At 40.0% G+C, this 13816-nt stretch overlaps 1 protein-coding gene and 1 long non-coding RNA gene across 2 annotated transcripts in view; one reads left to right on the forward strand and one right to left on the reverse strand.

The window, feature by feature from the left end:
* Positions 1-13816, reverse strand: part of prkcaa (protein kinase C, alpha, a) — a 205281-nt gene that overhangs the window by 33525 nt on the left and 157940 nt on the right. The window lies entirely within an intron of this gene.
* On the forward strand, positions 356-13814 carry LOC309474503. The gene is made up of 3 exons (XR_014197337.1): positions 356-7564; positions 11332-12222; positions 13447-13814. It is a non-coding gene; the product is annotated as an uncharacterized lncRNA (long non-coding RNA).

Consider the following 13816-nt stretch of genomic DNA (forward strand, 5'->3'; position numbering starts at 1 on the left):
AATGATAACTATGAAGTATTAGTGACTTCTATTATCCCCATGGGGACATTTTTTTTTTATGATTTTGTTTTGTTTCAACATGCTTTCACACAAAAAACAATGTGCATAAATATGAAAATCACACAGTATAACAAATCTCAAAATCAACCCCCCCCCCACACACTTAACATCATTGAAACCCGCAGTTGACTCTACAAACACACACACACACACACACACACACACACACACACACACACACACACACACACACACACACACACACACACACACACACACACACACACACACACACACACACACTTTCATTTAAGCATTTTGCAATCTGTGGCAAGAAGGATCCTAGAAGGTAAAATCTAGGGTTGGTGATGTCACTAACCTGAGAGGAATGTTGTGTAGTCCCTACCAGCCGTTTGTAGTAATTCTTAAAAAGCAATTTCTTAAAAAGCAAATATCTACCTTTGCTTTGAACGTTGAGCGTTGTAACTTTGCAGATGTTGTTTATGCTCAAACAGTAACATTAAAGTAACTAAACACACTAACTAAAGTTAGAAAAGTGAAATCATAATCAACTACCCCTTTAAATAAAATAATTGTATTAATTATACTATGAAGATAACAATAACAATATCATTCTGTGTTCTAGCTCTTTACAGCAGGATGGATTCTGATTGTTTTTTTTTCATTCATCAGCTGGAAAAAATAATTCTGAAAGTGATTCCAACGCTATCGTTCCTCTGGCTGCAATCGTTCCTCTGGCTGCAATCGTTCCTCTGGCTGCTATCGTTATAGTTGTGGTGTGGACTCTGCTATTTAGAATGATTTTTATTCGTCTTGGTGTGAAAAGGCTGGTTAGGTGGGAGGGTTATTCTACTGGTTTAGTATAATAGAGATATAGAGGGTCTGCTTTTGTATGTGTGGAGAAGTCCGATGTAAAAAAAAAAAAAAAAAAAAAACTCCTTGTGGCTGCCTTTACAGCATGAATTTTAAAGATTTGCTAGAGGAGACAACTCTGCCTCCCACTATCATGTCATGCCACTATGGTCTGAGTTTGTGAGAAAAAAAAAAAAGAAGAGGGACAGAGAGAGAAAGATACTGTGACTGTGTGTCTGAGGATGTCACAGCAGATAAAGTCATTATTATGAAGTGTGGAAGTGCCACATAAAACTTTGTAAAAGAGCTTATGTGACAAAGGCAGAGCAGCTGACACTTGTAGAGCATCCTCATGCTAGGGCCTGCTCTGGGAAATAAAGTTAAGAGGAAGTTCAGTACAGGTAGACAAGGAAAAGGGGATAGCCTCACACTGGTTTTGAATATGAATAGATCAGTATTAAGAAAAAGGAGTAAGAAATCATTGGAAATTCAGTGGCATTAACATTACTGTTAAACATTTAAAATGATGAGCTGCTGCAACAACTTCTGTTGGAGAGCCTCATTAACTGCGATGGGTCCTTTTCACAGTGTGATGACACATTTTAACAGTTATTAACATTGTACATCTAGCAATGTTTTCATATTTAAATTTTTTTTTTTTTTTTACATTTATAAAAAAAACATGTATACATTTTATTTCTTTGTGTTATATTATCTTGGCATGAAGTAAACTAGTTTATAATACAACGGTTGATTTTACATCAGTCAGTCACATTCAATGTTATGTACTGATCTTGGCTTTGAGCCCAATAACCTTTGAATGGTAACAGAACAAGCCGATGCACATTGGCAAATGAGTTTTGCAATGCAAGCCTCTCCCCCGCTTCCGGGTATATAAGGCAGTGTGTGAACAATACCACACTTCAGAGCCGAGTGGACGTTGATTCACTCGGCTCTTCATTCATAGTTCCTGTGTATCAGAACAAGAGGGTTCCTGTTCCTGTGTTGGTGTAAAGTCGTGTTCCAGCGGAGGTTGTGGTTGCTGAGTGTGCACAGTCTGGTGCAGTGGCTGTTCCCCTGAATGCTTCAACATCTAAAAAGTAGATTCTCTAAAAGAGTAAACACAGGTGTGACGTTGCATCGTTTTAAAGATGTCATTTCACCTGTGTGTTTCTGGATGCGTCTGACAGCCACAATCTCTGATTCACATGTTTGGGCCGTAAGCAAGCTGGTCCTGGACAGGACCTCATCTGCTGTGGCATATCAATTGCCTCGAGCTGCTAGCAGTACATCTTGCCCTGCGCCGGTTTCTGCAGTCACTGCGGGACAAACGTGCTGGTCTTGACGGACAACACATCGGCTGTTGTGTACATCAACCGTCAATGTAGTCTACGCTCCTGTTGTATGTCGCAACTTGCCCTCCATCTCCTCCTGTGGAGTCAGATGTGAATCATTGCTTCATGCCATTTACATCCAGGGCGAGCTCAATCATGCAGCCGACGAGCTCTCACAACAGCATACGTTCAGGGAAGAGTGGAGACTCCACCCCCCGGACAGTCCAGCTGATTTGGGAACCTTTTGGGGTCGCTCAGGTTGACTTGCTCATGTCCTCGGAGACAACCCACTGCCAGTTGTTCTATTCCCTGACTGAGGGGACCCTTAGCATTGATGCACTGGCCCACAGCTGGCCCAGTGGCCTATGCAAGTATGCGTTTCCCTCAGTGAGCCTGCTTGCACAGACACTGTGTAAGGTCAGGGAGGACGAAGAGCAGATCTTGATGGTTGTGCCTTACTGGACCACCTGGACCTGGTTCCCAGAACTCATGCTCCTCACGACAGCACCTCACATCCATCAAGAGGGTGGGGGCCTGCAGGCATTTTCGGTCGACGAAGCGTGCCTGGAATTCAGGCTAGCCAACTCTCACATCATCCTGAGACCTGGATACGTGCCCAAAGTGTCCACCATTCCTTTTGGGGACAAGGTGGTAAACTTGCAAGTGCTGCCCCCAGAGGAGACAGACCCAGCCCTTGCATTGCTGTGTCCTGTTCGCTCCTTGTGTATGTACATGGGCCACACACAGCTTCATAAACAGCTCTATGTCTGCTATGGAGGCCAGCAGAAGGGAAAGGCTCTCTCCAAACAGAGGTTGGCCCACTGGATTGTGAACACCATCGTCTTGGCGTACAAATCCCAAGACGAGCCGTGCCCCCTCTGAGTGAGAGTTCACTCGACTCGTGGTGTTGCTTCCTCCTGGGCGTTGGCACACGGTGCCTCTCTGGCAGACATATGCAGAGCTGTGGGCTGGGCGACACCCAACACATTCGCAAGATTTTACAATCTCTGAGTGGAGCCTTTGGTTCGGTGTCTCGCTTACTGCGCCATTCCCCTTTGAGGACAGGATACGAGCACCTATTCTGCTCCCCTGGTGAGTTCCCCGGCTGGTGAACCCTGGTGGAGTTCCTCCATCATCCCCGGCAGTCAGATGCGGTGAAGGCATTTGGCGCCAGGTCTAGTCCTTGTGTGTATACCCGGTTGGTCAGCCCCTGTACTAGCCCATATGTTGTGATTCCCCTCCTAGGTGATCCCATATGTGTATTCTTCCACGGTATGGCTTCCCTGTTGGCAAGCCCGTGTCTTTCCTTCAGGAGAGTCCACTCTGCCATCTCTGTAACGGTATTGACTCCACCCCTGGACAAGGCGAGATCTACAACAGAGATCTTCTATATGTAGCAATGCCCTACCCAGCCAACCCGTTTATGTGGGGTCCATATGGGTTACAAATGGGCAACAGGGGTACAGAGTGGGCATGGGCTCAAAATGGGCATCTTATCTGGGGCCCACTTGGGTCAACTAAGTAGGTCCAACATGGGCAAACCCAGGTGGGCTCCCTATGTGGGACCTAGTTAGTTCACTAATGGGAAATGAGTACATCCCAGCCGGCACATGACCGACCTTCAACATTGAAATATGGTTGAAATAATGTCAGTTGTTGTTGAAAAAGATTAACAAAAACACTTCTAAATCAACGTTGAAATTTTTACAAGATCCGTACGTTAAAACAATATACAACAGAAATATCTGCCTTTTAACATTATTGTGATAATTAATTAGCATTTCATGATTTTTTGATCATAACAGCTCTTCATTGTATATGTTAAAGTATAATTATCATTATTAACAATAATAGTTTCACCCTAAAGAGAGCAGTGCGGCAGAAACCTTTTGCCTTATGTGATTTTGTGTGAATTTACAATTTTGTCTGCTTGCCTGTTTACATTGCATTATTACATTTGTATTCATACACTGTCATGTCATTTGACTAATTAATTAAATAATAATACAGACTGCAAATAAAACTCAATACACCGCTATGTTAACTCACGCAAAATATTGCTATTGGTTGTTTCGCCGTTTTACTTTGAGCATGATTGGTTAATCTGTCTGTCTTCCAGGAAACTGTCCAATGAGAATATGCGCGGCTCTGAGCACCTATTTTAAGTTTGAAAATACGTCCGTTACTCTCGGTCGGTGAGCAGCTGCTGCTTGCGTTGATTACTCGGTCAGACCTGGATTATTTTATATCTGCCTGTTGAATTCTTAAATTTTGAGCGAATTTGAGTTGATATGTCAATGAAGAACAAAAGCTGGAATGTGAACAGAGGAAGGGGTTGTACGTGGTCTGTAAAAATACTGGTGATATCAGGTAAGAAAACATTTTTCAGTCCTTTTAATAGTCTAACGTTTAACGTTTAGGGACACGGGTAACATTAACGGTCATAGGCTTACTGCAAACTCATAAGATAAATAAGTTTTCTCTGTGTGTGTTTTTGTACTGCTTCACCATTAGCGTAGCGATATTAGCACGTATTTCAATGTAAGTTAGTACCATCTGACATTGCTGTGTTTTGTTGTTGGTAACGTTATGTGTTTAATGTTGTCAGCTAACGTTAGTTTAAAAACGCATGAGAGGTAACTTAGGTAAAAAAGCGTGGGAATGAGTAAAGTGATAAAACAGTCATTTATTCGTTAGAAGTATGTTTACATAACCTCTTCAAACACTGATAACGATATTGAACATATATTTGTTTAAATTTTTTTTAGATCAAGCATTGGAATAATTTTTATCGGGGAGAACACCCAACAGAAAGACCCATTCACCAACTGCAGTAACTCAATTTTACCCACTGTTCGAAAACCTACACTGGGATTAAAGGTACAATACGCAACATTTTCTGCCGCTAGAGGGCGCTACATTCCAAACAACAACAACGGCGTAGCTTGATGACGATGTAAAGGAGCGTAGAATGATGGGAACTGTTGTTTTCAAAATCGAAAAATCATGTTCATGGATGTTCCATTTTTATAAATGTTGCGTTTAATGACATGCTTTTTGTGGCGAGGGGGGCGTGGTTCAGCGCGGTCTGTAACGGGAGAGATAGAAACAAGACGAGCGGGACAGGGACATAAGTAGGTCAAGTGCAAATGACGAACACCTGTGTCTTTTTGCAGTAATATTAGCGTGGAGAGACCGTGCTGGAATCAGAGACTGGAGAGAAAATTGGACGCAGAGAAAGAAAACCGGTGGATCCGAGCTCTCATTTTTTAACTGTTTTGTGCCGTCGCCACGGTGAATGCGCATTGTGCGCGACTTTTGTTTGTTTTGTTTTATTTTAATAAAGTACGAGTCCCAGTCACGCCGACCCGTCTTCTTCCTGACTCTTGAACCTCATCACACTTTTATTTCATTAAAATGAATTAACAGCAAGAAAAGTAAGGTTTAATACTAAATTGGTTATCATAGATGTTACTGTATTTGTCGAATTCATTGTTGTGAAAACGCTGCGCAGTTTTACGTGTTCTAAATAATTGTTGTAAAAGTACATTCGAACATGCCCACATCATTTGCCAAAATACTGATTCATCTTTATGTATAACACATGCTATATTTATTTACATGGCCATAAACACCAGACGTGATAAACAATGTCAATAAATTAAACACAAATCTAAAGCAATAATACTTTCCTTGCATAAACATAACTATTACCGAATGCTACATTTGGAAAATATAAAATTAAGCATGCTTTGTCGACAGAACCAGCTGCAATCAGTAAATAATAATTGTGTTCCATAACGACAGCACGAAACAAGCTAACGTTTGTAGCTTGAAAGACGCTACAACTAGGCCTACAACTTCCGCATTTGTCGGACTCCACGCAGTACGAGCGGAAACCGAAGGTAACGCGGATATGACGCAATTGACTGGCGACTCCCAGCTCCCCCCTGCTCTAACGCCCCGTTTCCTTGGTTAAAATCGCAATTTTCTCATTATTTAAAAATAGTTGGAAACATTTGGGATATTGTAAGTAATCAACTTAACAAAATATATAACACTGGCCTTGAGATTTTGGGACATTTTAATGCAAAATTCTTACATATTGTACCTTTAATATATAGTATTAAAGTATGATTTTCATCTTTAAAGTAAGACATTTAACGTTACTGATAGAAAGTCTGAGTAACTTTTTGTCCTTTTGTCTTTCTTCTGCTGAAGTGGCGCACTGAAAGTGGATTCATGTCACCTTCATCATTAAGGGAAAGACCCTCAGACGTGTCATAATAGGATAAATTCAGCTGGAGGTAAAATTATTTGATGGTTTGATTTCGGTACCAATTGGCTTTTTTTTGTGTGTGCTTCCCTTGCTATGATACACATTTCTGCTGGGATTGCCATGCTTTAAGTGTATGTTTACATTTTTAATCATGTAATAACTAACAGTCTCAAAGATGACATTACTCAGTTCATGTTGTGTGAATGTTATAATGGCAAACGTTTTTACAATTTAAATAAATTTTAAGATTGTTTAAAGGAATGGTAAACAAACAAAAAAAATACTGCTTTTTCGGGACTTTTCATTGAATAATTTCTTCTTTCCCCCCTTCAGATTCGCCAAGGATCCAGCTGATTACTGGCAATTTGGTGGAGGATTATTCTTTAGCTGCTAAAGAATAAGGGTTAACTCTAAGCATGGCGAGTCGGCTTTTAGCTATTATGCCAGCCGCAGCTGGAACCAGCTTTCAGAAGAGATCAGATGTGCTCCTACAGTAGTCACATTCAAATCCAGACTCAAAACACTTCTGTTTAGCTATGCATTTACTGAATAAGCACTGTGCCGCTGTTCGTCCGACTGTTTGTACTGTACTGTATTTTTTTCTAAACTGTTTTAATTATTCTTATTTCTTTTTATTATTTTAATTTCTTCGATGTAAAGCACTTTGAATTGCCATTGTGTATGAAATTTGCTGTATAAATAAACTTGCCTTGCCTTGCCTTGCCTTGCTACATTGCACTATCACTTCTGGTACGGATTCATTGGCCTTTTGTGTTGTTTTTTATTTGACTTGATTTAATAAATTACTTTTATTACATGAGCTAATGTGATGAATCAGATATATTAGATTAGAGAAACATACAAAGTCTGCATCTGAAAACGTAGGCAGCTGACTCATTGCCTTGCTGCCCTATCAGGCAACGACTTAGCAGGCAGCGTTTACACACTAAAGTGCCTCACAATTTCAGACAGACTTATGAGGCAGCATAATGGTTTAATGATCTACAAGACTAATTTCTAGAAATGACTTCAAAAGTGGTAAAAGTTGTTCAAAATGTAAATTTTGTGCCTCCAATATGTGTAGTGCAGGGGTGTTCCAGGACAGGTTTGCAAACCCCTTATCTAGATCAACTTGATGTGGGGCACCAAAAGGCTAACCTGACACATCTGTTTGAACTGTGAAAAGGAATAAAAAAAAGTGGCATAATGGTTGATTCATTTATTTTGAACAAAGGGCCGTTGGGAGAGCGACAACAGAGGAGTGAGAAGCTGCACTGTTATTGTTTTGTTTGTGAAATAGTTGATTTTTCAGATATGCATAAATAACTATATATATATATATATATATATATATATATATATATATATATATAATATTTTTTCTTTTCTTGTTTTGTGATACTTGTACTTGTGAACTACTGTTTTCTGTTCATTGAATACCTTTATCATTTTAATGTAGTTTAGTGGATTACATGTAATGTTTGTATTTAGGGGTTTACTGTAAAATAAGGTAACCCAAACAGACAAATATGGTAGCCCATATATATACCCATTGTGGCCCATAAGAGCCCTAGATAAGACCTATCTGGGTCCCATCATCAACCCATGCGGGCAGACTCCTGTAGGCCCTAAATGGGAGCTACCTAGGTTACCCATATGGGCCCGATATGGAGCCCATCAAGAGCCCATCATCAACCCATCTGGGCTAACCCATGTGGGGCCTCCTTGGAAACTGAGGACAAATTTAGCTGGGTCCCAGTTGGGTAGCCCAGGTGGGCCCCAGATTTCAGCCCAAGTGCAACCCCTTTGGGCCCCACATAGGTTTGTTGGCTGGGTAGTGGTCAGTCCAAATTTGTAACACCATATGTTACCTCCCTACGGACAGGATGTGGTCTCCGTAGCGTTCCTTTCAGTCTGAATAGGCAAGCTTTCCTGTTGTTATCCAATAGTCTCGCTGTACATGATGAATGAATGAATGAGGCATTTAAATAGCGCTTTCATATGTACTACTGTACACCCTGTAAAGGATAACAGGAGCTTCTGTGATGACATTCTCTATGCACAGCCCTGTCCCTTCTTTCCACCCCAAAATGTGCGGGGGGACCAGCTGGCTTGCTCAGGGCGCTGGAAGAGGCAGCAGTTGTGGCATCTTCAAAAGGGATCCCAATTTGTCAGTTCAGTTCTGACGTAACTTAGAATATGACTGCCTGATAGGCAACATTTAGGTTACTAATGTAACTCCCGTTCCCTACGTCCCGTCGCCACAACTTCTGTACCTCTGCTGGCAGCCGGGACCCTGTCTCGGCTCCTCAGCGAAAATGTGAGTATTCGCATGCTGCCTTATATACCCGGAAGTGGGGGAGCAGTTTGCAATGCAAATCTCACTCGCCAGTGTACAATGGCTTGTTCTGTTACCACTCAAAGGTGATTGGGCTCTCAAGGCGGCAGGGCTCGAGACTAACGGCGTCCCGGGGACGATAGAAAATGTGTTTAGGACGAACAGAAATATTCTCCAGGACGCCTACAGGACGAAAGACATTTTTGTATGCGTGTTCATTTATTACTAGCCTATTAGGGTAACTTACTTAGAAAATGCCAAAATTAACCGACCAAGCGCTGACTACAACGGAGCGCGTCTTCTCATGCTGTTACTATAGTTACTATCACTGGCCGGCTACTCACCCGGAGACTTGTTTCGCGGTACATCTATCACATGGCTTATTTTCACAGACAAAAACGAGACGATAACTAAATAAAACTAGTTTTGAATGACAAAAACCATGACGAAAATCTATTGACATTTTCGTCAACGAATAAAAACTAGGCAAAAATGTTAGATAGTGACGATTTGGGAAGCGATCCAGTCAGAACTGATGTCCTGCGTTTGTGGTAACGTTAGATGCGCACATTTGTACTGTAACTTGCTGATCTACCCAGCGGCACACGGGTTGACATGCGCTGAATCCTGCATGTCTCATAAAACTTAAACGTCTGGGAGAATGAGTAGAGCAGACATATAGATCTGAATAAGAGTGACGACTCAAAAAAAGAGCTCTATTCGGTACGGTTTTCTGTGCGCACACACCCGACCCGAAGCGTGCATCCATGCACATAGACAACTATACAGCGCGCGAGTAGCCTACTGAATTGAGCTCTCTTTCGTGTCTGAGTGGACAAATACACACAACATTGATGTCGAAATGTCCGTTTTGGAGAGTATTCGCGTAAACTATGTTGGTTATGTCTTAAACAGTTTTGAGTGTATCGGATGTGCATCAGTGCAATTGGATCCGCATGTCATTGGACATGATCCGATGTCTTAAAGTGACAGTGGGTAATAAACCTAATGCGGTCTGTGTCCTTAATATTGATCAAGCAACAAAAGAAAAAGAGAAAAGCATTCACTGCTCGTTAATAGCTTTAATAATGATTCATTATATTTAATTCATACAAATAAATATGTATGCTGCTTGAAATAATAAAGAATGATGATATTTTTGAGATATGTAGTCACCAGTATTTATTTGTTATTTTTTAATCCAACCAACTCAAAAACGTTTTGAGCTGTATGTATTTTTATCTTATTTTTCGTATATGTAAAAAAAAAATATATATATATATATAAAAAAGATTTGTTCTGCATGAATACAAAAAAGCATTTAACTCCTGTTATTTTTTATTAAATCTGTTTTTTACCTGTTTACAGATAACTACTTTGAATGGAGCTAAATAAATATAATAATATATATCATAAACATTTTAATGGTGTTTTTATTATGTAACTAACAACTATAGATGATAATAACAAAGTACAGAAACAACATATTTATTTTGGGACGGTTGACATTCACTTTAGGACGGTTCAAATCGTTTTTCAGGACGGTTCCAGGACGGAGGTGAAAAAAGTTAGTCTGGAGCCCTGCAAGGCGGGCATACACTGTGTGATTTTCGTCAGATTTTGAGCCAAATTCTGACTTGTGCGACTCTTTCGGGTCGGGTCGATTTTCAGCTTTGTCGTGCGTCGTTTGTCGTGCAGTGTTCGTGCACCGTACAGGGCGAAACGAGAGGCGATTAACCTCTCCCGACCGGCAATCGGGTGGTCGGATGAATTTCTGGCATGTTAGAAATTTTGGTCGCTCCTCGTGACTATATCGCACAGTTGAAGCAGAGCTACGAACTGATTGCCCTAAACTCAGTGTTTTTTCCCTCACTGCGCCTGCGGGAAAACAGAAGTTTCATCTGCAGAAAAAAAAAGGGGGGAGATCTTTAAGTTCTGTCGTTCAAACTAGCTACAAATTACTGTTGCTTACCTCCAGTTTGTGTTGCAAAATGGATTATACCCACTTCTTCAAAGCCACCTGCGATGTACACTTTGCCTCTTTTATTAATTTGTTAAACAATGTTTTTGAAATAAAGCTGTTTTTAATTTTCATTGATGAATTATTGCAGTGTTCAGACATATTATAGACTGTTAATAATTAATTATATGCCTATAATTCATTTCATTGTAATCGACCTAAATGTTTTAGACAATTTTCAATGAGGAGGAGTAAGCTTCTATGTAATATTTTATTATCCTAACTTGTAGGTTATTATTGGTTAAATTATTGCGTGGCAATTTAATTATAATAGCCTATCAATTTAATAATACAAGTAGCCTAGGCCTTCCCTAATACTACTACTACTAATACTACTACTACTACTACTAATAATAATACAATAATACTAATAATAATTTAACACATAAATTGGAAATGCTAAATCATCTTGATATTGATAGCTGATGCTTGTTTTGACAATATCTCTGGAAACATGATATCGTCTACAGGCGCACCCCGGCTCGAGGGTTTATCGCGCTGATTCGCACATATTTCACACGTATAGTGTGAGCAGTGAAGTCGCAGCTCGACGTTCGGACTGTATAGTTTGAGCACATAAATCCTGAGTTTGGCTTTACATCGCATGCGATCTACTCGTTCAGTGTGAGTAGTGTTGTATTACAAATTTCTGACATGTTTAATTTAGGTTGCAACAGTAAAAGTTGAGTACATTGAAGTTAGCATTTTAAGGTTAGGTTAGGATAATAGTAACAACAGTTTCTGCCAGTCCTGTTTTTCTCCATTGTAAGTCACCTTTTGTCTTTAATGGCTCGAGCCCGTAGCCCCAGACGAACCCTTTTGTCTTTAATGGCTCGAGCCCCAGCCCTAGACGATGAATCATTAGGCTGATTGGATTAGCACATATGCTTTTGAATAGTTATGCTGATTCAATTGGACTGGTAGCGCTCTCAGAGTAGGGTGTGTTCATACTTAATTTACATGCTTTGTTCAGAGACTCCACCTCTATGTAATCCCTCCCCTCTTTGAGAAGTATAATTACACTGAATACTGTATTAGATTTAGATTTTGTTGGATTCCTGCAGCCACGTACAGCGGAGTTCTCAATAAAGAAACTCTTCTGTTTGAACGTGATCCCAACGCCTCCTGGTCTGCTTTGAAGAAAGAAAAAACTTTCCAACAGTAGGTACCTTGCTGAAATTGCACAGACATCACACAGTGTATGCCCGCCTTCAGGCGAGAAGGCTCTTGAGCTCTTTCGTGTCTTGCGCTTGAAAATGGCTTGAAATCAAATTAAAATGTGCACACAAGAATCCACAAGCGGAATCGAAATTGTAATTTTATTACAAGTATCTGATTCCAGAATTGGAATCGATTTAACGATAACCAACCCTAGTTGGCGCTTCTAGGGCTGGACGATTTTGGCTAAAATCATAATCGCAATTAATCAAACAAGTTACCTCGATTACGATTATTGAACGATTATTATTATTTTTAAATCCTATGTCACTGGCAAGGCTTATACTGTAAATACGTTCACGGTTATTTTTTCTAATGAAAGAGTTAGGGATGTCCCGATACCACTTTTTCACTTCCGATACGATACCGATGCCGCAGCTTTGGCTATTTGCCGATACCGATATCAATATCAATACTTCTCCAGTATATCTACAACAACAGTTGATAATGAAAGACTGCCACCCTTTATTCAAAAGGCCTTGAGATATGTTTGGTAACCTGAATGAATTTAAAATTTATTTGCTATATTTCAGATCAATATATTTGTTTCCTTAAAATTTTAATTAAGTTTAACTTCTCATCTGAATTATGAATAATTTATTTCTGTATAAAATAATACTACCATTAAAAACATTTGATTTTATTTTTTAATCAATGTAGAATGTGTAACTTAAAAATAAACAGATTAGTGCTCAGTTTTAGGACAAGAAATGAAAACCAATGCAATATGATGAATGTCCAAAAGATGAGATCATTTTTGCTTTTTGATAATTTGATTTAAAAAAATGTACACAGTGTGTGTGTGTGTGATTTTGGTTGGGTGACAGTTGTAGGTTACAGTTTGACAAGAGTTTACAGTTTGACAAAAGCACAATGTTTTACACAAATATAAGTAGGCTGAACACTTTGCAGTTTTAATGATGTCCTGTATGAACAAATTGACGTTGATGTTATAATGACGAATGATGTTTTTATGTTTCCACTGTTCGATCGCGCCCGTGCCTCTCTCTCTCTGACACACACATTCCAGCATTGCAATCTTGACATCGCAGCCTGTTCATTATGCTGCGTTCACAGCAAACGCGAATAGAGCGTCAAATTCGCGTCTAGTTCTACGCTTAAACATTTTGAATCCATTCGCGCGTCCAAAGCGAATAGGACGCGCGTAAGCGAGCGTTTGAAGCGAAATAGACGCGCGTTCAGGGACGGGGCGGAGTCAAGTGACTACACACGCGGTAATATGTTTTAAGGGGAAAGTACACACACAGTAGGCGGAAATATTAATAGGATTAAAAAACCGAAATAACCGACTTGGTAAAATTACGTCGGTTACAGGCTCTGAATTTCGGTTTCGATTACTTTTCGATTAATCATCCAGCCATAGGCGCTTCTATTTGCTGACTGAACGAAGTTCATTTAGCGTTCGTTATAACGACTTCTACTTCAGAGAACCCTGGAAATGTGAAAAGGGTCCATGGAAAAACTTCATCAAATGGGTGGTACCAAATGTCAGAAGAAATGAGGAGGCAAAATCTTAATCACTTTTTTTGTTACATACAAAAAAGAGCTTCAGATACAGCTTCAATCAACAATCAAAAAAACAATATTAAGTAACCCAAAGGGACTAATTTATAATTCATTGGGCTCAAGGGTTCAAAACACCACGGGTTCAAGTTCTCTAAACACTTACATTTAAGTCACATTTACATTCAGCACTAGCTGTGAAACTGCCCGGAGGAGACACGCTCTGTCAC

Source organism: Leuciscus leuciscus (genome assembly GCF_965113295.1).
Source record: "Leuciscus leuciscus genome assembly, chromosome: 14".
Taxonomy (NCBI): domain Eukaryota; kingdom Metazoa; phylum Chordata; class Actinopteri; order Cypriniformes; family Leuciscidae; genus Leuciscus; species Leuciscus leuciscus.